We start from the raw sequence: 27,368 nt of genomic DNA on the forward strand, positions 1-27,368 counted from the left end.
ATTTAATTTTTAGAAGGTCCCAATCATCTGGCTTCTCTTCTGCTATTGGTGCATTTTGAATTATGCTTGGTAATCTATTTATACCATATATTAGGGCCCTTAAGTTTGACTTAATGAATTTTCTTGTTGTTTCTAAACATTTGTCAATTGCTCTTTTCTTGGATTTCTAATAAATAATATCTATAAGTACTTATAACTTTGTTGCCTCTTTACTCATTTTTATACCCACCATTTGTTTATCTTATCTATTGTTTTAGCTAAACAAAAAAACAAAACAAAACGAAAGAAAACAACTCATTGCCAGTGAGTTGACTCCGACTCATAGCAACCCCTCCTTGGGTTCCCGAGGCGGTATCTCTACAGAAGTAGATTGGCCAATCTTCCCTCTGAGGAGTGGCTGGCGGGTTTGAACTGCCAGCCCACCAGAATGCCTATCTAATAGCTTTAAAATAAATAGTGGTAAAAAACTTCCTTGCCTTACTTCTGACTTTAAAGGAAATACTTCTACTGTTTCCTTGATAAGCATGATCCTGAAGGTTTGGTTGAGATATAGACTTTATGGTGTTGAATACGTAGTCCTCTATTATTATTTTGAAATAGGTTTCCAAACTCAAGAATGGGTTTTGAATTTTTCAAACACATCTCAGTGTTATATAGAAAAGTCATATAGGGATGAACACAAGATATTTCTTTCTTAATCTATTAATATAATGAATTATATTATACTATGAGTTGTGTTTGAAAGCATCTTCCTAGTATCTAGTACGTGAAGAATTTCTTCTGTAAAACTTTAGTCTCATTTTCATTGTACTACCAACAAGATTTCTTCAAGGCCCAAGAGGTGGATGATTCAGGGTTATGTTTCTGCAGTTACTGTTTTCTGCTGTTTATATTTTGAGATTCCCTAATGCCCCTAAGGAGCTGTGGTAGCATAGTGCCTAAGGCACTTGACCGCTAACCAGAAGGCTGGCGGTTCAAACCCACCAGCCACTCCTCAGATGGAAGGTTGGGCAATCTACTTCTGTGGTGATACTGCCTCAGAAACCCAAGAAGGGGTGGCTATGAGTCGGGTCCGACTGGACAGCACATAACAACAACAACAACAATGCCCCTAAGTGAGGTTCTTAGGTCATGTGAGTGCTCTTAGGGATTGAACTGTGTCCCTAAAAAATATTTGTTGTAAATCCTAACCTCTATGCCTGTGGTTATAGTCTCATGTAGGAATGAGTTTTTTTGTACGTTAATGAAGTAGGATTAGTATAGCCTATATCTTGAGTCAATCTCTTTTGAATTATAAAAAGAGATTTAACAAGCAAATAAGGAGAGATGGGATAGGGAGATGAGGGGGAGGGGGAGGAGGGGAGAGGGGAGAGGGAGGCGGAGAGAGGAAGAAAGGAAGAGAGGGAGAGGGGGAGGGGGAGAAGAAGGGGGAAAGGGAGAGGGAGAGAGAGAAGATAAATGCCAAAACACATGGGAATCTCTAAGCAACCAGGAAGCATCAGCCGAAGAGATAAAGACCTTTTTCCAGAGTCAACAGAGAAAAACTTCCCCTCAAGGCGGCACTCTGAATTCAGATTCCTAGTCTTCTTAACTGTGAGAAGATAAATTTCTGTTTGTTAAAGTCACCCATTTGGTATTTCTGTTACAGCAGCACTAGCTAGCTAAGACAGAATTTGATACCAGAAGAATGTGGTGTTGCCCTAACAGATAACGAAAATGTGGAAGCAGTTTTGGAATTGAGTATGAGTGGAGGCTGGAAGAGTTTAAGATGCCTAGTAGTAAAAGCATAGATTGCCTTGGAGAGGCCCTTGGTAGAATTACGATGTCAAAGGCAATTTTGGTGAGGGCTCAGAAGGAAGCAAGGAGAACCATAGAGAAAGTTTCTGTTATCTTAGCAAATACATAAGGTGCCAGCAGCAGAATGTTCCTAGAAATGTGCACATTCAATCAATGTGCTGCCTGGTGAGGCTTTAAAAGACAAGGATGAACATGTGATTGAACAATGGAGGAAGACTGATGCTGTTTATGGCGTGGCAAAGAACTTGTCTGAATTATGTTTAAATGTTTGATGGAAGGTAGAATTAATTTGTAAGTGATAGACTTGAATATGGAGCTGAGGAGATTTCTAAGCAAGATCTTCTAGGGGCTACATGTCTATCCTTGCCACTGATGATAAAAAGCAAGAAAAAAGAGATACACTTGTAATTGAATCGTGCAAAATGAAAACAGAACTTAAAGATTTGGAAAATTCTGTTGTACAAATTAAGGACACTTGTCCTAGAACGTTCACCGGGGATATGACTATACAATGTTTTGTTAAAGAGATTAAACCTATGACTGAAGGATCTACCACAGCAGAAAACCCATCAGCTTAGACTGAAAGGGACAGAGAAGGAATGAAAGGAAAGAAAGCCGTCTGGCTCTCTGAATTCTATAGGCAGGAAACAGACCAAAGAAACTATACCTGCTGTCCTCCAAGAAAAGAAAAGGACCATCCCTGGAGCATCTCAGAGATTAGCAGACTGCTGGAAGGAGTACAGGTAGAAGAGTCTTCTTGGTTTCAAAGTGTGGGGCCGTAGCCTACTAGGTTTCAAAGATTAAGATCTTTGCTAACTTGGTTCTGGAGTGTGGGGCTGCCATTACAGTGTGTCAGGGGGACTGGGCCACCACCCAAAGCTGAGAAGGTAGGGCTTCCATAATCAAGGTGCAGAAGAATGGCTCCTGCTGGGGTCAGTGGGGGTGGGGTCACCACTCAGATGGACTAGGAGAATGGTTGCTACCTACAACCAAGGAAGCAGAGTTGCCATCCAAGAGGGCTTGGAACATGGAGCTGAAGCCCAGGGCTGAGGGACCTCTACCTGGACATGAGAAGGCATGGACAGTACCCAGAGTCTGGAGGGCAAGGCTTTGCCCAGATGTTCTCAGAGAACAGAGGATTATTTTCAAGCCTGAGAGATAATGTAAATTTTCCCCCTGGGTTTTGGACTTGCTTGGTGCCTGTTATCTCCAATTTCTCCCATTTGTAACAGAAATGTCTACTTTGTACCTATTCTACCATTTTAATTTGGAAGCAGATAACTTGTAGTCTAGATTTCATAGGTTCACAGATGAAGAGAAATTTTTCCCCAGGATGGAATACACCTAAAGTTTCACCCATATTTGATTTAGATGCTTCAGAGAAGAAGATTTTGGACTTGGAATTGACTTAAGGTATTTGGGATGATGTTATGGGGTGAATGTGTTTTCCACATGGCAAGGCCATGAATTTCTGGGCACCAAAGGGTAGAATGTTATGGACTAAATTGTGTCCCTCCAAAATACGTGTTGTAAATCCTAGCCTCTATGCCTTTGATTATAATTCCATTTGGGAATGAGTTTTCTGTGAAATTAATGAGGCAGGATTAGTTAGTGCAGGGTGTATCTTGAATCAATATCTTTTGAGATATAAAAGGGAATTAAGCAAGGGAAGCAAAGGGTAAGATGGGGTAAGAGGTGGAAAGATGCAGGGAGCTCTCCAAGGGACCAGGGAGCAGAAGCTGAAGAGATGAGGGCATTTCTCCAGAGTCAACAGAGAAAGAACGCCTTCCCCTCCAGTCAGTGCTCTGAATGTGGATGTCTAGCCTCCTAAACTGTGAGAAAATAAATTTCTGCTTGTAAAAGTTATCCACCTGTGGTATTTCTGTGTAGCAGTACTAGATAACTAAGACAGTGGCTTTTCAGATCATCTGACTTCTCCTATTATACTGATTAATTTTCAGTGGCCCTTTGCAAACCCTTTACTCTTCAATACTTAGAAAGATGTGGAAGGTGAAGATCCATTTCCTGAACTTCTATTTCTCTCAAGCCAGTCCTGACAGGCTCTCTACTCACTTCCCTGGCACGAGGTACTCAATATCAGTTTTTACACATGTGCCTGTTCAGTTGCCTCAGCACTGACGAGTCATCCAGCTAGGCTTCCGACACTGCTTGGGTGTGACTAGCACCACTGATTCACCGAGCTATGGCCTGGAGACCTGTACTCAGCCTGACTGGTCTGACTTGCATCCTCAGCAGTTTGAGTGCCGAGTCGGCACAGGTGCCGGACTTTCATCGGCCCGTGACTCCTCTAGTCCTGTTATCTCCCCATCTCAGGCATAGATCCAGGGCCTTATGATTTTCCAAAGAAAGCAAATATTTTCTCCTTGGGAAATATCACTTGTGGGAAATGGAGAGTCAATTCAGTATAATTCAATGAGTAGTCATTAACCACACATTGCCAAATGGGGTCGATTCTGACTAATGGTGACTCATGGGTGTCAGGGTAGAACTATCCTCCCTAGGATTGTCTTTGACTGATGTTTTCATAGTAGATTGTCAGGCCTTTCTTTTGAGGTGCCTCTGGGTGGATTGAAACTACCAAACTTTCCATTAGGAGCCAGGTATTAGCTTCTCCTATGTATCAGCTATGGTCCCTAAAGATCTGTTTCTCAGCCTTGCAAATCCTATGGAGCACTGTTCTCTTCTGAAACACATGGGTCACCATTAGTCAGAATCAATTCCATTCTACTCAGCACAAACGGGGTTACCATGAGTTGGAGTCAACTCAATGGCAACTAATAAGAGCACCAATGACAATACGTCATCTCAATGCTTAGGGCAGAAGAAGAGAATCATAAGATAAATATGGCTGCTATTGCTTTCAAGTTGTCCATGATTAAAAGAGACTTGGTTATGTACAGCTGGAATAAGCAAGTGCTAATAAGTACTTATGGACTACACTTCCAGTCTCCGACCCACTGCCATTGAGTTGATTATGACTCATTCCTATCTCCAGCTCCTCTTTAATTCTTCCTTCACCTAGCTTCCAGAGAGATCTTTCCAATCCATGGACCTAATAATAGCAATCCTTGCTCAAATGTCCCCTCTTTGCTTTCAGGATATATCCCAGATTGAGTCTGATATATGCAAGACTCTTAAAAAATCATTGGCTTGTGGGACATCTAGGTCAATTGGCATAACATCGTCCACAAAGACAATGTTCTACCTCCTACTTTGGTGAATAGTGTCTGGGGTCTTAAAAAAGCTTGCTAGCAACCATCTATGAAACAACTATTGAACTCTTTCCTTCTGGAGCAAAGAAGAGTAAAGACAATCAAAGACTCAAATAAACAATCCAAAGGACTAATGGATCCTGTAAACTACAGCTCTACTTCCCTGACACCAGAAGAAATAGATGGTGCTCAACCACTGCAATCAAAGATGCTGATCAGGATCACAACAGAAGATCTTGGGCAGAGAGGGAGCAAAAAAATGTAGAACCAAATTCGAAATGGTGAAAAAGGCCAGATTTACTGGTCTGTTAGAGACTGGTGGAACTCCAAGACTGTGGCCCTTAGAAACCCTCAAAGTCTGGAACTGAACCCACACTCAAGGATAAACTTTCACCCAGACAAATAGGTCTGGTAGTATAGTGCTTAAGGCATTTGACTGCTAACCAGAAGGCTGGCAGTTCAAACCTACCACCCACTCCTTGGAAGGAAGGCTGTGCAATCTACTTCTGTAGTGATACCACCTCGGAAACCCAAGGAGGGGTCGCTATGAGTTGGGTCCGACTTGATGACACATAACAACAACAACAACAACTTAAAGTGAATAATAACGCCAAGGAGGAATGTTCTCATCAGTACTATCAACCATATGAGATCAAAAGGGCAGGCTTTGTCCCAAAACAAAGCTCAGAAGGCAGGGGGGCAGGAAAGAAGGATGAATGGAAATGGGGAAACCAGGGAGGAAGTGGAAGATTGTTGTTATGTTGAAAGGAATGCAATCAATGTCACAAGACAAAATACGTATAAATTGTTGAATGGAAAACTAATAATAAAAATTAAAAAAAAAAATTAATAGCTGATTTTTTGGAGGTAGATTATCTGGTTGTAATTCTGTTGACCTGTCTCATCTTCCTCTATCTTCTGTTATCCACTTTTTCTTCCAACATTGTTGAAATATAGTTCACACATCATACAATTTACTCATTGAACATATACAATCCAATGATGTTAGTATATTCACAGATATGTGCAACTGTCTCCACACTCAATTTAAACAATTTCATCACCCCCAAAAGAAACCCCATTGCCTCTAGCTATCACCTTGTACCCCTCTCAGCACATATGCACCCTAGCCCTAGGGAACTACTAATCTACTTTCTGTCTCCAGAGATTTCCCTGCTCTGGACATTTCATATGAATGGAATCATGATATGGAGTCTTTTGTGACTGACTTGATTCAGTTAGCATGTTTTCAACTTTCATCCACATTGTAGTATGCATTAATACTTCATTCCTTTTAATTGCTGAACTGTATTTTATTGTGGATAAAATATTTTCCATTTTATTTATGGATATACTATATTTTTGTTTATTGTCATTTGGTGTACATGTGGGTTGTCTATATCTTTTGGCTATGATAAATACTGCTGTAAATATGCATATACAAATTTCTGTGTGGACGTATGTTTTTATTTCTTTTGGGTATATATCTCGAATTGAAATTACTGAGTCAGATGATAATCCATACTGTAGACTGTTGTCTTCAATCAAAAGGGAAGACTGAAGTTGTCAAAGACTTCATATTACTTGGTTCTAAAATCAACACCAATGGAAGCAGCAGTCAAGACATCAGATGATGTATTGCATTGGGCAAATCTGCTGAAAAAGACCTCTTACAGGTGCTGAAGAGCAAAGATATCTCCTTGAAAACTAAGGTGTGCCTGACACAAGCCATGGCATTTTCAATCACCTCATACGAGAGGCGAGAACTGGACAATCAATAAGAAAGACCAAAGAAGAGTCGATGCTTTTGATTTACGGTGTTGACAAGGAATGCTGAAAGTACCATGGACTGCTAAAAGAATGAACAAATCTGCCCTGGAAGAAGTGCAGCTGGAATGTTGCTTGGAAGTAACAAGGCCAGACTTGTCTCACCTACTTTGTTCATGTTGTCAGAAGGGACCATTCCCTGGTGAAGTATATCATGCTTGGTAAAGTGGAGGGTCAATGAAAAAGGGGAAGGCCCTCAACAAGATGGATTGACACAGTGGCTACCATGATGGGCTCAGGTGTAACAAGAATTATGGAACTGGCACAGGACCAGACAGTGTTTCATTCTGCTGTACATAGGGTCACTATGAGTTAGAGGTGACTCGACAGTACCTAATAACAACATGATAACACTGTTTAATCATTTGAGGACTAGGATGATTAATTTTTTTTTTTTTTTTTTAAATCAGATAATAAATATTGGCAAGAGTATAGACAAAACCGTCATACATTTCTGGAAGGAATGTAAGATGGTGCAATCATTTTGGAAAACAGTCAGTAGTTCCTCAATTCCCCTTTTACAGGCAACATCGCCCCATGCGAACACATCATACTTTCTCTCACCTCTAGCCTTTGGATGTGCTATCTTCTCTGCATATAGTGCCCTCTCTCTTTCTTTTCCTGATGAACTCTTGCTCATCCTCCAAGACACAGGTCAAATGCTTTTCCTCTGGGGCTGGTCCTTAGATACTCCCTTCCCACATTTGATCCCTCTTTTCCCTCTAGGCTCCAGAGGTGACATCTTCCCTTTTCAGTTTAGCACTCTCTACAACATCCTGTAAATCTTCTAGTCCAGTGACTTCCAAAGTTGGATGTGACATGAATGTAATCAAGCTCCCATTTTTATTACGTAGTTTGCAATGTGCCTAATAAGTTGGTCCAGTAGTGCACACATTTACTTCAAGACTAGTATGTGTACCTTTACAGTGTTGTTTACTCAAAAGTTGTTCTACTAATCTGGAAACTTGGAAGGCCACTGCTCTAGTGTTTAGATCCTTGAGGGCAGGGATCCTATCTAATTTGTATGAGCTCAATAAAAATTAGTTAAGTGAATGGTCTCTATATAAGTGAAATCATAATAAATCCTTTCAATGAGATAGAAACAAAATTCTAAGGGAAGAAAAAGTAGAAGCATGATGGTGCATTCATTTCAGAGTCAGAGAGCCTTGGGTTCAAATAATTTCTTCTGGAAAGATTCAAAATAGCTACTGGGCTATCTTAGGTGTCTTATTCATGTCTGTATACCAGGGATTGTTGTTGTCGTTATGTGCCGCCGAGTCGTCCCTGACTCATAGCGACCCCTTCTTCGGTTTCCGAGGTGGTATCACTACAGAAGTAGATTGCCCAACCTTCCTTCCGAGGAGTGGCTGGTGGGTTTGAACTGCCAGCCTTCTGGTTAGCAGTCAAGTGCTTTAGGCACTGTGCCACCACAGCTCCCTATACCAGGGATTAAGAAACTTTTTCTGTAAAGAGCCAGATAGTAAACGTTTTCAGTTTCATAGGCCTTGTGGTCCCTGTGGCAACTACTCCTCTCTGTCACAGCCAATAAAAAGTACTTAAATGAGTGAGTATGACTGTGTTTCAATGAAACTTTGTTTACAGAAAGAGGCCACTGGCTGGTTGGCTTGTGGGCAGTAGCGTGCTAACCCTAGTTCTAAATGATAATTTCTAGTGTACAATTGTTGTGTTATATGAGACATTTGCAATGTACCTAGCCCAGAGGTGGTGATTAAATCCCATACCAAAAGCTTTGCCATCAAGTTGATTCTAACTGGCTAGAAATTAGATGTGTGGTAGTCAAGGTTATGTGTCAAGTTTGCTAGGCCTGGTTTTGAGTGGCTGGGTAGCTGGATATAGTTATACCCCATGGTGAGACTGGTAATCATCTCCATAGTGGAATCTGCTGTGAGCAGTTGAGTAGCTGCCTTAGGGATGTGGTCTGCTTCCAATATATAAAAAGAAGCTTTGAAAAAGATCTCTAGCTTTTTGGCAAGCTTGGACCCAGCATGTAGCTGAGTCTTTATTCAGCAGCCTGCCATGTTGTCTGCTGATCTTGGACTGTTTCTGGACTTGAACCGGTGGCCTGCTGTGTTCTTTATGATCTTGGGACTGTGCCATTTTACTTGTTGACCTTGGGTTTGTCAGGCTCAGCAGCCAGCAGCTGCCTGAGTTAAGAGAAACCTCCAGCTTCAGTGGGCCAGGAGCAAGGGGCAGAGCAGAAGCCAAGGTCGAGGGCCTTTCACACAGCCCCTGGGCTGTTCTGCTCTGCCCTGTGGGCTTGCTGTGAGTTAGAATCAACTCGACTGTGGTGATTTGGGTCTCAGGCAGAGCACGCACACAGCGTTTCCCTGGTCAGGACACTCATGCAGTGTTCTCTTTGCAATGTCCTGAGTCTTCATTTGCTTTCCCTCATGACAGTCCTGCGACAGAGATTTCTCCTTGGATTTTCCTAGTTACAGCTGGCATGCATGGTTTTCCTGGTTAGAACCTCCACTAAGGGTCAGGCTAATCCCACAGGTCTTCTTCAATAACCTGTTTGATAACTCGGATAGTGAGTCTCTGATGACCATATCTCAGGGGTTCTCTGCTTTGATGACCTTCTAGTACCTCGAACTCACTCAGTGGGATGTGAATTTTATCCAGTCTATAAAAAAAAGTCATAGCCACCCATCTGAAATGTAATTTTGTCAACTTCGTGATTGTAGGGTTTAATGGAAGCTCTGGTAGCATAGTGCTTAAGGCACTTGAATGCTAACCAGAAGGCTGGCAGTTCAAACCCACCAGCCACTCCTTGGAAGGAAAGTTGGACAATCTACTTCTGTAGTGATGTTGTTGTTGTTATGTGCGTCCGTAGTGATGCTGCCTAGGAAACCCAAGGAGGGGTGACTATGAGTCGGGTCCAACTTGAGGGCACACAACAACAGGGTTTAATATAAAAAATTAGCTTCTAGATGTTGAATGAATGAGTTATCCTGGATTGCCCATGTACTACATGCATCAGAACCCGCATACAATCAATACAGGCATTCACGTGTGTGTGCATGCAGATGTGTGTGTTTTTATTTATTTTCAGGGTTATAGATGTTTGCAACAGATGTGCATATTAGTTACCTTATTCATTATAACGATTTCCTGGTGATGTAGAGGGCAGTGTTATTCTCCCCATATTTCCAGTGACTGAAGCAGAAGCAAGCAGAATGTGTCCAAGGTCAAAGCAATGGTAAATGACTGAGTCAGGGCTCATGTGCAGATTCTAGAATCTGTATGGCCATCTTCTTGCCTTTCAGTGTGGGCCTGGGTCCCATTCCACCTTACATCCCTGACCAAATAAAATAAAGGATTCATAGGTACGCAGGAGAAGAAATCAAGGAACACTTTGCAAGTAAAGTGCGTCCAAATAATAAAACGGCTTGCGGTTCTGGCATCCTTTGAAATCTCTCAGCTGCAGCTGAGGCATAATTACATCTTTAGAGGACACGCCCCTGGAAAAGCCAAAGTAACCACTAGATGGCAGTATGTGAACATCAACGGGGAAAATGGCCCAGGACTGACTTGGTGAAAGCCTTGGGAAGGACACTCCAGAACTAATCTTCCAAGTGGGCTAACCTTCCAAGGACAAAGAGTTTGGAGATCTGCTCTGACTTCAGGCTCCAGCCGGAGGCAGGATGACTATGCTTTGGCTCTAGGAGAAGCTAGATGAGCTGTCCTCAACCCTGGCTGCCTGTCAGGATCACTGTTCATTCCCATCTATTTGGCTTGGGGTGGGGCTTAGGTACCTGTATATATTTTTTCAAAGCTCCCAGCTGCCTGCAGTGTGCTCCCAGGGTTGGTAATCTTTATTTATTTACTTATTTAAAAGTTTTTATTGTTATTTGAGTTAACATTTACAGAGCCAATTCATTTTCCATACAGCAGTTCATATATATTTCATTTCATGACATTGGCTGCAATTCCCCACAATGTAACAGCTCTCCTCCCACTTCCTCCCTGTGTCCTTCTTTTCTATGCATTCCTGTCCCCTGAGCTATCTCCCTGTGCAAGTACTGCCTTTCTGTTCTCCCATGATTGATCATTCTAAGGAGCTACTTGATATAGATGCTTACCCTATATGCCTTCCTATTTGGCTGAAAGCCACAGGAGTGAGTTCAGTTCCAGACCTGAAAGGTACCTAGGGGCCATAGTCTCAGGGGAAGGTTGATAATCTTTGCTAGATGCAAGTCATCTTGGATTGCAGAGAATCTCTCGCAAAGCAGCACAATTCGAGTTCCTAATTATGTTCCAGGAGCTCTGGTAGCATAGTGGCTAAAGCACTTGACTGCTAACCAGAAGGCTGGTGGTTCAAACCCACCAGCCACTCCTGGGAAGGAAGGTTGGGCAATCCTACTTCTGTAGTGATACTGCTCGGAAACCCAAGGAGGGGTCGCTATGAGTCGGGGCCGACTCGACGGCACATAACAACAACAACAACAACAACAACAATTATGTTCCAGGCACAGGGCAGGATGCTGAGGTTACAGAAATGAGTAAGGCATTAAGACATCCTTTCTGCCTTCAAGAAGCCACAGTCCCAAATCAGATCCAGGTGTGTGGGAAAGTACTTGGAGTTCGGTCCGTGCTCTGCCCTGCACGATCCCGTGTAAGTCACTTGGCAGCTCCATAGCACACTTTCCTCATTGGAGTTTGATGGGATTCCTCAGTGGGAAAATGAGGACAATGAAGCAGGTGCTTTCAAGGAACTGTTGATCTGCGGCCCATGGGCAGTGCTATTTGTCAGAGATGATGGGGGCCCCCAAGAACAATCTGGTTGTTCTGGGAAGAAATGAACTCCTCTGGCTTGGCATTAGCTTAGCAGGGGGACCTGCTGCTGCTTTGGAGTCTGACTGTTCTCACTGGTTGGTGGGGAAACCAAGTAAGCTATTGATGATAACACCTTTAGAAACATCCATAGCTTTCAGGTGCTTGTGTTGCAGGGACGTGTTCCAGAGCAGTAAACAGTGGGCTGGGGAGGGGGAGGAAACTTTCAAGCCAGATGGTATAGAGAACCTCTCGTTCCTGCTCCCATCACCCCATGACTATAGCCCCAGCTTCAACACACTGCCGGAATTCCTGGTGGCACAGTGGTTAAAACATTGGACTGCTAAACAAAAGGTGAGAAGTTTGAACCCGCTAGCCACTCCTTGGGAGAAAGATATGGCAGTCTGCTTCCCTAAGGATCACAACCTTGGAAACCCTATGGGGCAGTTGTACTCTTTCCTCCAGGAGCACCCTGAGTTGGAATTAAGTCGATGGCAGTGAGTTTGGTGTTTTTTTTTTTTTTTTTTTCTGGGGAGTGGGGAGGAGGTTAGGAGGACTGCTAGAAGCTGTTTCACATACTCTCCCTTTCATAAAGGGTTGATGGGGAATATTCAGGAATGGGGAAGAATGAATAGTGATAGCCAGTGAATCCTTATCTGCAGTTTATGGCTAAGAAAGACTTGAAGAGTACAGACTTGATTTTACTTGTCTTGTTCTTTCTAATACCCGTCACAGGTCCTGGTACAGAATAGGGATGAATGAATGTTTGTTGAATTAAGGTTTCTGTAGCTTCAAGTATTTAACTATGCCAAGCTTGCATTAAACATTCAGATTTCAGCATCAGAAATAGCTTTGATGTTGTGTCTTATGGACATAAAAAATCATGGAACAGATCATATTTCCCTCTTTGTATTGGCTTCTAGGTAGTTCAGAAGTAAATCAGTGACCCATCTCTAGCAAATGAATAAAGAAGAACTTATGATACACATGTGTGCTTATATGACGCTTGCTTTCATTGTATTTTTCTAAACTTTGTTGTACTAAATTACTATTGCAAGCTACTTCAAATTCTGTTTGGAATGAGAAACAGGGACACTCATTAAATTTGAGACAGTATGTCTGGGGGAGTACCTGGCACATATTGTTGTTGTGTTGTTATGTGCCGTCGAGTCAGACCCGACCCATAGTGAAGCAGGTTAAATTATTGATTGAGTGAACGAATGGATAAATGGTATTTTTATATGACCCTTAAGATTGAATTCAATATTTAAACAAACCTATCAGTCAATCTGAAAGTCCAGTCTTTCAAAATGAATTGGAATGAACAGGAAGATAATGTGGGGAATGCACCCAGAGAGGCAGAGTGGCCTGCCCAAGACCACACAAAAGTCAAGGGTCTCTAACTTTAGCCCAGTCTTTTTACTCCTTATCTAATGGCCATTTTCCCCAAAACACTTCTCTTTTTTTGTCTACTGAGAGAAAGAACCTCAAATCACCTTTAAAAATGAAATATAAAAAGTATTTCATCCAGTTACCTGTCAGGTAAAACTGGAGCAAAAATGAGAGAGAAATGTCGTGTTTCATGACATTGATAATTCTGTTTCATTTCCCCTTTGACCAAGTCAATGCCAGCCCATTTGGGGACCCATGATGTGATTTCTAAGATTCCTAAGGAGAAAGAGTTGGGTAATGTGGGTAGCTCCACTCAGCAGGCAATCCCAGTCTCCCAGAAGGCTGGGGAGGGATCCTTTTACTGAGTGTTTACCCTGGACAGGAGCCAGTGAGCCCGTTTGCTTGAAGTGTGAGCTGCTTCATGTCAAACATCTTCATCCAAAGTGTGGTTAAGGGACAACTGAGGCAGCTGCATTTGGATGGAAATTTATTGCTCATGTACTCATTCAGTGTTTCGTTAGAGAACAAAACAAAAAAAGAAATGAAACCATGGCCCTGTTTAATGGCCTGACATGTCTGCGGGGCCAGCATTTTTCAATCTACCCCCCTTTAACCCACCACTTCTACTGTTTTATCTCCACAGCAGAGCTCTCTGCCCAGCAAACACTTAGACAAACAACAAACAACTCCCTAACCAATAGAAATCTCCCTTGTCCTTCCTCATTTCCTAACCTTTGTGTGTTTTTATAGACATGGATTCTTGTTAGCTACCATCAAGTTGCCTCTATAGGTACATGTCATTTCTCTGAAGCCAAATCCACATCTTCAGCTGACCAATTGTTTTTCATTGCTGTTACATCAATTGAGGGCTTTAGGTCTGTTTTTCAAAGCATTTTTAATCCTGGGTATCATTTACAGGGGTTTCATTTTTATTTAATTCTACATATGAACCTCAAACCCTTTATTACTCCAAACAGCTGTAGCCAATGTCTTGCTCTTGTATTCCCCTCTGTTTTCTCTCTGCCTGGCCTGGCTTTTAGTTTTTGACTGACCTGTGAGCTCTAGCTCAGATTATATACCGTCCATGAGAATGCCCCAGGAGTAATTGATTTCCCTCTTCTCTGTGCTCCTACCTTGAACCCATCCTCATGATGGCTTCACCACGTTAGGTTACCATTGTGAGATTGCGTGTCTGTTGCTCCACGTGAATTGTGAGCTTCTCGAGGGCAGGGAGCATGTCTCCATCTGCGAATCTCCAGAGCCTACCCAGGGCCACGTAGGCAGTAGGGACTCACGTGCATATTACTCATCCTATTGTTGATTCATTGCGGTTGCTGCTGCTGCCTTACTCAGATTTCTTGCCTTCTCAGTGAGGAGCGGACTCTGCAGAAATCCTGGCCAGAAAGAAATCTGATGTGCTAGTCCGAGCAGCTCACCTGTTGGCACTCTGGGCTGAATGTGATGCGATGATCACACAGCCCAAAGGCCTGGGCTTTGTGAACAGGCACAGATATGTCTTCTGAGTCATTCTTGGCGAGCTATAGCCTGAGCCTTAGTCCAGTACAGAAGACCCAGCTACCGATTGCAGTCTATTCTGGGAATTTCAACTACTGGGTTCGACTCCTGGCCTTAACCTTCTCTGAGGACTCTCAGAGTTTGGCTCAGTCTTAATCTGCATTTGAGATGTGTTGGTGAGGCAGTCACCTTTGAGAGTGGAGGGTTTGTCCTTAAAAACAAAAACAAGAACAAGAACCAAAACAAAATCAACCTTTTGCCATCGAGTCAATTCTGACTCATGACAACCCTACAGGACAGGGTAGAACTGCCCCCATAAGGTCTCCAAGTTTGTGAATCTTTATGGAAGCAGACTGCCTCACCTTTCTCCTGCAGAACGGCTGGTAGGTTCGAATCATTGACCTTTCTGGTTTGCTTTAACCACCACACCACCAGAGCTCCTTGTTGGTCTTTTGGGGGTCTATTTTTTTTTTTTTCATCCAAGGTGCAAAAGTGAACTTTCAGCCTCAGCCTGGGCCTGCCAGACAAGCCCAGATCCTTCTCAAGTCAGAAGTATAGTGGGCTATGGAAACAGAACTTGTCAGTATGAAGGACACAAAACTGTGTGCGATGTCGGAATAGGAGAAGCTGTTAGAGCATATCAGTGTTACAGAACAGAGAGTAACATCTTTTTCTTCGCTTTGCTTTTTGTCTTAAAACAACAAAGCAACAAATATTCATTCTGCCCGTTATGGAGACTAGAAGTCCAAAAGCATCAGCAGAGTTGACTCCTTCTGGAAGCTCTGGAAGAAAATATCGCATGTCTCTCTCTCAGCTTCTGGTGGTTGCTGGCAGCCCTTGGCATCCCTTGGCTTGTAGCTGCATCATTTTAATCTGTGCATGGCTTTCTTCCCTTGTAATATGTTTCCTCCCACCCTGCTCGCATGTCCCCCCTCCAGCAAAAGAGAATGCCTTTGGATGAATCTACTTGGAAAAATACCCTCGGCATTGAACATTTTGTGTTGAGTCTTTATTGCCTTTAAAACGTCGGCCTTTTGCAAATTCAGATAATTTTTTTTTCTCTCTCTCTTCATCCTAATTTTTGCATGTGTCTGCATCTGTTTGGAAGATCACTGAACCAAGCCATATTGCCAGCTACACCTTGTTTGAATTGTCCCAGGGAAGATGTTCTCCAAATTAAGTTTGGATACTTTGACAGGCCACCCCCAACCTCTCCTCTTTCTCTCTCCTGCCTAGGAAGCCCATTATTTCTCACACAGCACTGTCAGGAGAAAATTTGGTGGAGTATTGAGCGATTCTGTCTTTGTTGTAGTTTCTACCACTTGTTTCAATTCTACCTCTTAGAACCACATAAAACGCCTATCTCCTTTCTCCAAGTTGTGTGTTCTTTTAGGTAAACATCCTCAACTCTTTAAACCTTTCTTCATATAACACCACTTCAGTACTTCTTCCACTTAAGCCACTCTTCTGTGGACACCTGCTAGTTGTCTCGCTTGAAGTATGTGTAACCCAGACAAAGTAGGAAGACTCATGTCACACTCAAAGAAGCCCTTGTCAACTACTAAAAATGATTGAGAAGAAATTTAGACTTTTAATGAAACTGCACAAAGACCTCAAAATATTCACTTCCAAACTCACAGCAAAACATCATGAAATTCACATTTTCTATCTTTTTCTATTTTTCTCTTCTTGCACTTTAGTCTCTCTTCTTCTTTATTGAAATTATGAGAAAATTCCCCAGTCCTGCCTACTCAAGCTTCTTAATTTCTCCTCTTCTCTCCCTTTTTAGGTTCAGTTCTTCATTTGGCGGAGAGGTAAGGGGAGGTGAGTGGGGGAGATTGCAGACATGTACTTTTATAAAGGTTTTGTTATACAGGATTTAGAATTGGTCAGAGTGACTGACTATAAGAGAAGCAAATTCGTGCAAAGCAGAGCAAACCCATCAACCTCTCTTTTTCTTGACACTCTCTGTCTGATAAGAGTTTCAAATATCATTGCCTTTTTAACAGACCATTCTAATGGTGTCTCCTATTTAACTTCTCATGGAAGCCTCAGAGAACTTATCCAAGACCTGGGGTTGAGGTGGACTCTGTCACAGTTTCCACAGGTTACTGATTGAAAATTTCTGGCCTAGGTATAGGAGGGAAAAGTAATTTTATTTTGTTAAATTTGAGGTCCAGTTGCTTGTAAAGAGTGGAGAAGAAGCTACTGACCGAAGTGGCCACATAGCCACATTGCAGGGAGCTTCACATCGTTGCTTGGTGTTTGTTGTTGTTGCTGTTTGTTTATTTCATTTATTGTGACTGTAGTGCCATCCTCCCTCAGTTTGAGTGCTAGGGCTATTAGTTCCCATTAGTCATTTGTGGAATCAAGGCCGACACCCTCCTTTCATTTCCTCATTTCAATCTAATTGGCTGTTCTGTCCCTGTTTCTCAGAGTGTGGGAGGTGACTTTGGGGTGCTCTTATGGACCTTGTGATCTTTTCCTTTATCTTGAGTGACAGGCTGGTAGGCAATTTCCTCAGCTAGCTCTGTCTGTCCTACATCTTGCAGAAATTCCTCTTTATTTTGATCAATAATGGCATCAATTCCCTGAGACAGCCATTTTCTTATTTTAAAAATGTCTTCCTTCATTTTCATAGGAATTTGAAAATGAACAGGGTGATATTCATGGACACAAATCAACATCTTGAACCAAAAGTCCCAAAGCTAAATTTTAATCACACTGATTGAAGCAGGAAGGGAAAGAATAGTGACTATTGAGGCTGAGTGTTTGAATGGTCATAAAGTTGTTCTCATTACACATTTCCAAAGCATCTCTGCATATCTTATTTCATTTTATTTTTACAACAAATTGGGCATAGGAGATGTTACACTTATTACCTATATTTGGCTAATTCAGAAAAATGCTCACAGAAGTTCAGAAACCTACCCAAGAGCAAAGGATTTTTGGAGCCTCAGATCTTTCGCCTTATAAGACGAGCGTTTTGTTCACTCTAGGAATTTGGGTGCCATCCTTATTCTTAATAAGATGTGTGTGTGTGTGTGTGTATAATATATATTGCTATTGTTATGTGCCGTCAAGTCAGACCTGACTCATAGCGACCCCTCCTTGGGTTTCTGAGGCAGTATCACTACGGAAGTAGATTGCCCCATCTTCCTTCCGAGGAGTGGCTGGTAGGTTTGAACCGCCAGCCTTCTGGTTAGCAGTCAAGTGCCTTAGCCACTATGCTACCAGAGCTCCCATGATATCACTATTTGCAATATCCATAACTACTTATATTAATATTTCTTTATTGGTTTTCTTTAAATTGACTATTTTTTAACTTAAATAGATTTAACAAAAAAACTTCATATTACTACAGTAAATAAAAAATCATTATCACTTTCTATAGTTGGAAAGTAATCATAAAAATCGAAACAATGAGAACAAAATGTGCCATTCTTACATTTTAGTCAACTATTAGTTCCTCTTGGTGTCTCTGACCTTAAGGCCTTTCCTCTCTTTGTTGAAGTGGGAAATTTTAACATGTTTTTAGAGAGATGGCAAGGTTATGTAAGGAGCCCTGGTGGTATTGTGGCTAAGCCATTCAGCTGCTAACTAAGAGGTTGATGATTTGAAACCATCAGGTACTCCATGGGCCAGATGCTTCAAGGGAGGAAGATGAGGCAGTCTGCTTCTGTAAAGATTTCTAGCCTTGGAAACCCTATGGGGCAGTTCTACTCTGTCCTACCGGGTCACTATGACTTGGTATCCACTCAATGGCAGTGGGTTTTTTAAGATTAAATGGCATCAAACTGAGACTATCTCCTTTATGTCATCAGAAGACTGAAGTAGAATTGGGAAAGAAAGAACCTTCACAACATGGGAATCAGTGTTATTTAATACTATGTCCATGTAGTAGCTAGAATTGTCTCACACATAATTTAAAAATTCTTAATTTTTTCCCAGAATACTATAATTATCTAATTAAGGAATAAATATTGGCCATAAATTGGGTAGCTCTGGTAGACTACATGGATATTAGTAGCAGGGGTGCTAGGTCAATTCCATAAATCAGTGTTCATCCATTTATTCACATGATGACATTTACTAAGCATGTACTGACTATGCAAAGATAAATTCTATGTTCTGATCATGCAAAGGTGAATAAGATATAATCCCATCCCTGAAGGAGGCTCATGGTCTCAGCATTAGCAATGGTATGAGTGTCCAAGTTTCTCAATAAGTGGGATATGTCGTCAGCTTTGTTTGAGGGTATGTGAGGGAAGACTCCAGACGTGAGAGCTGAGCTGGGGACTGAAAGGTAAGTGTTCGTCAGTTGTAGGTTTCCCAGAAGGAATGTAGCTTCTACAAAGAAACAAGAGTAGGAAAAGACATAGTAGCCTTGAGGAACAACTAATTCTTTGCTTGGTCCAAGTGTAGAGCTAAAAAGGAGAGCGTTGGGGTGAGGTTTCAGAAAAGGAAGCTGGAGTGGTAGACCAAAGCCACTCTGAAAACAGCTTTGCGTGCCTCACCAGGGAGTTTGAATGACTCTTATAGGTAGTGAAGAGCCATGCAGAATGTGTAAGCAAGGGAGTGACATGATCAGACCTGCATTTTCAAGAGGTCATTCTGGCAATAGCAAGGAGAGAGAAAAAAGAGAATAAGATATCAGTACAGATATCTGTCTAGGATGCTAATATGAAGCTTAAGTTATTCCATGCAAATTGTGTTCATTGGCTCTACTTGTCCATTTAAAAAGCATCTGGCAGCCGCCACTCAGTTCTGAATGGAATGATGCTTTAACAGAGTCCGTTGCTTTGTCCTTGGCAGCATTTCCCTGGGATTTTTCCTTCTTAAAAGTGGTGTATGTGGGTTGTATGAGCTCTGGTAGCATAGTGCCTAAGGCACTTGACTGCTAACCAGAAGGCTGGCGGTTCAAACCCACCAGTCACTCCTCGGAAGGAAGATGGGGCAATCTACTTCCATAGTGGTACTGCCTCGGAAACCCAAGGAGGGGTTGCTATGAGTCAGGTCCAACTCGATGGCACATAACAACAACAATAATATGTGGGTTGTGTCAAGGGTAACTTAGAAAAACAACAGTTTCACAGTTAAGCAAATGATGAGGGGTTTAGTGTCTTCGATCATAGTAGCTGCTCAGTAAAATTCATAGTTATTTTGTGTTAATGGTACTTTTTCTCATACACCAGTTACTTTGCGAATTAATGATTTAGTTTTCTTTTAATATCTGCTATCATTCACTCTTTTTTCTGTCTACTCTATGAAGGTTTTTTTTTTTTTTTTTTTTTTTTTAGTTAAATAGATCGGGCATTGGGCTCTCTCTTGGTAATAACATGATACATATTGCAAAGTGAGTTTGGCTCTTAATTGAAAGTCAGAATTTGATCCTTGGTGTGAGCAATTTCTACCTGTAACATCTGAGACAATCCACTTCATCTTTTTTAGCCTCATTTCCCATCAGTAAAATAGGAAGGTTGGACTATCCAGGATGGCAGATATGTTTCCTTTTATGAATCAACTGCAGGGAGCTGATAGTGATTACCCGGAACACTGGTTCTCAACCCCCTAAAATGTCTTTTTAGACTTTTTTTTTCTCCTAATCATCACTTTTCTCCAATGTAATTTTAATGCCACAGATATACCATGTATCTCTTTATATACTGTGTTACATGGGAAGGGCACAAACAAATGTCATATGTAAGAGTGCTGATCATCTAAGAAACAACTTTTGCCCCCTTGGGTGTAGTACCATCTGACTGAGTTTGTGTTGGCATGGCCATGCTCAAAGGGAAAGAGGATTAGTGCAGTCTTCCATTGGCCTGGGAAGAAGGAGTAGCAGGGTGTGAGTTTTGTATTGGGGTATCTGATCTGTGTATCCTTTATCTGATCTGTGTATTATTTGCGTAGGAGCTCTGGTGGTGTATCATTTGCCACATGACCGTTCTGTGATTCCATGTTCTATACAGATATAGGCTGCTGTTGTTGTTGTTAGGTGCCATCAAGTCATCTCCGACTCATAGCAACCCTATGTACAGCAGAATGAAACACTGCCCGGTCCTGTGCCAGCCCCATGATCCTTGCCATACCAGAGCCCATCACTGTAGCCACTGTGTCAATCCATCTTGTTGAGGGCCTTCCCCTTTTTCATTGACCCTCCACTTCACCAAGCAGGATATCCTTCTCCAGGGAATGGTCCCTTCTGACAACATGACCAAAGTAGGTCAGAAGAAGTCTGGTCATTCTCGCTTCCAAAGAGCATTCTGGCTGCACTTCTTCCAGGATAGACTTGTTAGTCCTTTTAGCAGACCATGGTACTCTTAGCATTCTTCTCCAACACCACAACTCAAAAGCATCAACTCTTCTTCGGTCTTCCTTATTCATTGTCCAGCTCTCACATGCATATGAGGCTATTGAAAATATCATGGCTTGTGTCAGGCACACCTGAGTCTTCAAGGAGATGTATTTACTCTTCATCACTTGAAAGAGGTCTTTTGCAGCAGATTTGCCCAATGCTATACATCATCTTACATCTTGACTGATGCTTTCATTGGTGTTGAGTGTAGAACCAAGTAATATGAAGTCTTTGACAACTTCAATCTTTTCTCCATGCTGCTTATTGGTCCAGTTGTGAGGAATTTTGTTTTCTTTATATTGAGGTATAATGCATACTGCAGACTGTAGTCTTCAATCTTTATCAGTTAGTGCTTCAAGTCATCCTCGCTTTCAGATATAAGCTGTATCTACCTAAAACCAAATCAAATCTGCAGCCTTGGGGTTGATTCCAACTCATAGTGACCATATAGGACATAGTAGAACTGCCTCATAGGGTTTCCAAGGCTGTAAATCCTTATGGAAGCATATGGCCACATCTTTCTCCTATAAAGTGGCTGAGTTCGAACTGCCAGCCTTCTGGTTAGCAGCTCAATGCTTTAACCACAGTGCCTAGCCATAGGTAATTAGCTACGATTTTGTGGTTAATCTATTTGGTTGTAATTAGGAGTTAACATAACTCTCAAATCTGAGGAAAAATTCTCAAGGCAATCCCTATAGTAGCCACAAGCAGACCATATTTGTGGAATATTTTATTTACAATCCTTAACACTTGCTGAGTAATTAAGATGTTCCTCTAAGATATGCCTACATGCCATTGCAATGCATCAGAAATTATTCACTTTTGTTTCTGCAGATTTCTCAAGATAAGTTTTGGAAATAGAAGTATACATTTCTTAGTGGAACACCTATCAGATATTTTGTCAAAAGAACTTCCGATGCTAATATTAAAGGAAACCCCTGAATTTGTTTGAGTTGTGGCTCTTCATAATGGGAATGCACATGAACAACTTCTGAACCCTTCTGTTTGACACATTTTTTTTTTTTTTGTATTCAAATCCTGCTGTGAGTCAGGAATTATGCTAGTTGGTGGTAATGGAAGGATTAATAAGGCAGTGCACCTACTCTCAAGGAGCTCACAGTCTTGTGGATGGTGTCAGCAGAAGTAACTCATAAGGCTAGGCTGCATCAACCTGTGACTGTAAAATGAGGTCACATTACCTTTAACACTTGTATTTATTAACTTGAGACTTTCTCAGCTTTGATGACTAACATGAATGTTCCTTAAAGCATTTCTAGTTAGTTATCAGAGTTATCAGAGTTCCATTGGATGCTGGCTTATAGATACAGGTAAATTTGCCCCTTGTGTTGACCTCTTTTGACCCCTTTGCCATACTGTGGGGCTTCCATTGTTACCTATCACTGCTCCATTGGGCATGACCATCCAAAGATGATTCCTGGGCTGCTACCTAGTCTCAGGAGAGAGCCCTACTCTCTTCTCTACCAATTCACCTAAATATAGAGCATGCTTTTCCCTTATTTATCACAGCATGCTGAACCCAGGTTGGGTTGTAAATTTTGAACACAACTTTATTAAATGTTGGTAATAGGGTGGTAAGTAAAAACAGAATAATTAAAAACTACTTTTTCATATTTTTGTTTTCAGAGATGATGAGCCCAGACCTATATTCTCAGCAGACCTCTGAAGGGTCACTGTCCAGCCTGCCTTTCTCAAAGAGGCTACTTTTCTTTCTCCACTGGGTGTCTCCCTGACTTCTAGTATGTCTCCTTCACTGTAGTCTAGACCTCAATTTATGAAGGCCCAGAGTAAGAATAGTTTTTCCTCCTTTCTCCTTTCCACCCTTACCAGACCAGCTTGCCTTCTTAGTTCTCATATGTTATCCCAGGCTTGCCTTCTCCTGAAGATAATACATAGTAATAACGTCCATTCTTTTTAGAGGAAACTCTACTGTTGGGATCACAGTCCCCAGAGGATCATCACAGCAAAATATAACATTGTAACATCATTTCACAAAGCTTAGACTATTATTCATCTTGAACAGCATCAGAGTCTAGTTCAAGGTGACTTGAGCATAGCAGGTAGAATTTCAGCTTTTGTGTGAAATACAGACAGGGTCTTATCCATCTTCCTTGCAATCTTTTAGGTCTCTACTTCCAATCTCCTGTGAAAAAATAACTGAAAACATACACATACCCTTCCCCAAGAATAAGCAATAATGTGCACTCATAGGGAAGTTTAAAACCATATATAGAAATATTTTCTGTAAAGAAGCTATACAGTCTACAGAGACATAGCTATGCTAAAACAAACATTTGACTTATATACCAAAAATAATTCTTTACATCTTAGTATAAACATTTATATTTAGATTAATAATGATTTCATTTTTCCTCAAATGTAATGGCTGGCTATACTGATTTGCGTTTGGGTAATTAAAGAGCTCACTGGATTCACTTTTCAAGAACAAAAGACAAAGTGTAGTGCGACCCAAAGGTAAATTCAATCCTTTTACTCCTAGAAGATGAAAAGTGTTGGCAACTTTTGGATGATTTTGTGTTTTTCAGCATCTAATACCAAATCAAACCCACTGCTGTTGAGTCAATTCCAATTCATAGCAACCCTGTAGGACAGAGTAGACCTGCCCCATAGGGTTTCCAAGGCTGTAAATCTTTATGGAAGCTGACTTCTCATCTTTCTTCCATGGAGCAGCTGGTGGGTTCGAGCTACTGACCTTCTGGTTAGCAGACAAATGCCTTAGCCACTGCATCACCAGAACTCCTTTTGAGCATCTAGATCTATCAAAAAAAAACAAAAAACAAAAAACAAAAACAAAAAACAAAAACAAAACCAAAAACCAAAAAACAACAACAAAAAAAAACTTAGCATCCAGGTTCATCAGAGTATTCTATTACATTAGAGCAGGTGTTGATAAATTTTGTCTATAAGGACCAGATAGTGAGTATTTTAGACTTTGTAGGTTTTATTGTCTCTGTCACAACTGCTTAGTCACTGTTGTGCATGGCTATGTTCCAATGAAATTTTATTTATGGACACTGGAAATTGAATTTCACATAATTTTCACACGTTGCAAAATATTATTATTTAAAATCTGTCTCCCACCATTTAAAAATGGAACAACTGTCTTCCCTCGTGGGCTGTACAAAAACAGGTGGTGGGCTGCGTTTGGCCCACATGCTGTAGCTGGCCACCTCCTTCACTAGAGTGCTGTATTATATTATAATTGTATATTAACACTTCATTTTTTTGTTACATGTTAAGACAGAGGAAAGCACAAAATACTTTAGAACAATGAAGAAATCAATAAACCAACTTGGGAGAATCTTTACCTTCTTAGACTTTGTATGTGAATCTGAACACATCTAATTCCTTCCAAGAACAGCCTGGAATCTTTTATGATTTTACTGTGCTTCTCTTGGAAAAGGACAACTTCCTACACATCCAAAGGAAAAAAAGGAAAAGATCTTGGAAGGTTTCTGGCTATCCAACTTCAAATGTGAAAGATAAATTCGATGAAGTGGGCAGAAATGAGGCAGAAGCATATGTTTTAAATTGTACTTAACAGAGACATGTGTTTTGATCTTGCCATTCTGGGAACTGTGACTACTTGTCCTAATGGCTAGTGAGCACTCTTGGGTCTGGGCCCACAGAAACCTAATTGAATGAGTGCAGGTGTTTGCAAAGGGACATGCTGAATATGGATACCCCATGTGTGTACGCATGTGTGCATGTTATGGCAAGACAACTAACATCCCCTAATAATTTGTCTTTGGTAAAATATTCTTCCTTCACTTCCACCTGTCAAAGCTCATTCTTTTATCAAGTTTTAAATCAAATGCCATGTCCTCTGAGAAACCAGCCCCAACTCCTAGCCACCTTTCCTTCTTTCCCATGCCCCTTTCGGAATTCACCCTTTCTTTCTTTAATCCACTAGTATTTCTCCTACAATTCTGACTTGGATTATAGTTGCATCTCACCTGATTGTGGTTTCTTGAGGTAAGAATAATATACTTTTTCCTCTTTATATTTTCTTTACCTTGCCTTGTACTTAGTACAGAGTAGGCACTAAAAAACAATTGCTGAATGTGGCAAAATAACCTTAAAGCATTAGTGACTGTGACTAAATGATAATACCTTAGTTGTAAACACCTCAGCTGTGTCTAGGAAGGCTCACTTGACATTTGTGTGTCTCCTGGTTGAGGGGAGGTTCTCATTCATGATCAAAAAGGCTCATCCTTCTTATTTGAGAGGATAAAGAGAACCTCGCCTCCTGGTTGTCATAACTGTTCTTCCCTTCTGTAGACGGGCTCCAGCCTCGCATTTTCAGCAGTGGCTCATACACATATACCTGGCTAGCCTGACACATGACTCACGGGTGCTCCGCCTAAGGTGCTGTCAGCCGAGAAGGCCCGTTTCTGTGAATGTGGATGGATGAGTATGGTGGGCGATGGGGATGCAGGCAGGCTTCCAATGCAGGCTTTAGCCATTGGCTTGCTAGAAGAATTTTGGGCAAGATATAGAATTAGATGCCATCAGAGATGATCTAGTCAATCCCTTCATTGCTCAAGCGGGAGGGCCAATGCCAAAAGGGGAAGTGCCTGGCTCCCGTTTACATGTGTTATTACTGTCAGAGCAGGCCCCCGACTCACCCCCTTGTTCCTAGTCTATGGTACTTTAAAATTCCCCAATTAATTTATTAATAAAATGTCACCGAAGCCTACTATAAATCAGGACATTTGCTGATCAACGGGGAACCAGGATGAGTCACATTGCCTGTCCTCCACGTCCTGCAATCTGGTGGAAGTAAGCTGCAGCAGGAAGGGGCTAGTGTGGGCTTCATGTAGATTTGGGTGTGAGCCCCACTTCTGTCCCTTTCCTTGATAATGGGAGTACAAAAATGGAAATGCATATGTCCCGCTCCGAGTGTTATTGTGAAGATCTAATGCAATAATTCATGTAAAACCCTCAGCTTACACATCCAAAGGAATGTGTACCTGGTACCTAGTAAACGCTAAACACAATCTTGTTTGCTGAAAGTGAAGAGGACTCGAAGCACTTACTGATGAAGATCAAAGACTGCAGCCTTCTGTATGGAATATACCTCAACATAAAGAAAATAAAAATCCTCACAACTGGAATAATTAGCAACATCAAGATAAATGGAAAAAAGATTGAAGCTGTCCAGGATTTCACTCTACTTGGGTCCACAATCAACACCCATGGAAGCAGCAATCAAAAAAATCAAATGATTTCTTGCACGTGGATTTATTGCACTGGGCAAATCTGCTGCAAAAGACCTTTTGAAAGTGTTAAAAAGCAAAGATGTCACTTTGAAGAGTAAGGTGCACCTGACCCAAGTCATGGTATTTTCAATCACCTCTTATGCATGTGAAAGCTGGACAATGAATAAGGAAGACTGAAGAAGAACTGATACATTTGAATTAGGGTGTTGGTGAAGAATATTGAATATATCATGGATTGCTAGAAGAAAGAAGGAATCTGTCTTAGGAGAAGTGCCACCAGAATGCTCCTTAGAAGCAAGGGTGGCTAGATTTTATCTCATGTACATTGGACATGTTATCGAGAGGAACCATTTGAAGAGGAGGACATCATGCTTGGTAAAGTAGAGGGTCAGTGAAAAAGAGGAAGACCCTCAACAAGATGGTTGACACAGTGGCTCCAACAATGGGGTCAAACATAGTAGTGATTTTGAGGAGGACCAGGCAGTGTTTCACTCTGTTGCATATAAGGTAACTATGAGTTGGAACAGACTCAATGTCACCTAACAACATCACAGTTAGTGTTATAATGGAGACACTCAGCTCTGGGACTAATCAGCTGTCTTGATTCCCTTATTTGAGAAGATAGGAAAAATTATTGGTAAAAATTTGACCTAAAAAAAAAAATACCGCAAAATTAGCTTCCTTGCCTCAGATAAGTTGATTCTAATCCAGCTGATGAAAAGTAAAAGTTTTTTTTTTTGCCTTTTTCTAGAATTGAGGGTAAGACAAGAGAGAGTATGAAGATCAGATGAAAGTAGGGAGAGTTGTGTTCTCTGCTTCCCCAGCAACTTTAAACCACATGCAAATCATGCCAGATGCTAATTCTTCGCGGGGAGACATCCTAAGTAGAGACAGGTTTCCCATTGCCTTCCTGACTGGCCTGATTCGTCCACGCTGGGACTCCACCGGAACTGAGCACGGGCCGGCTGCCTCCCTGCCAACTGTCTGACACAAGCCGGCCACTGCCTTGCAGGCACTTTTCCGATCTCATTTGTGGACGGAGTTCCGTGGGGTGCAGCTTACCTGGGTTTCATGTGGTGTTGCAATCGAAACCATTGAATCTCAGAATGGAATATAATTAAGGTTGGGTTAATAAAGCATGTTCCACTTGTAGCTAGTAAAGGGTGTCATGTTTCTCCTTTTAGGCAAGGA

The sequence above is a fragment of the Orycteropus afer genome, unplaced genomic scaffold (assembly GCF_000298275.1).
Source record: "Orycteropus afer afer isolate SDZICR_OR568_19922 unplaced genomic scaffold, OryAfe1.0 scaffold00320, whole genome shotgun sequence".
In the NCBI taxonomy this organism is placed as follows: Eukaryota; Metazoa; Chordata; class Mammalia; order Tubulidentata; family Orycteropodidae; genus Orycteropus; species Orycteropus afer.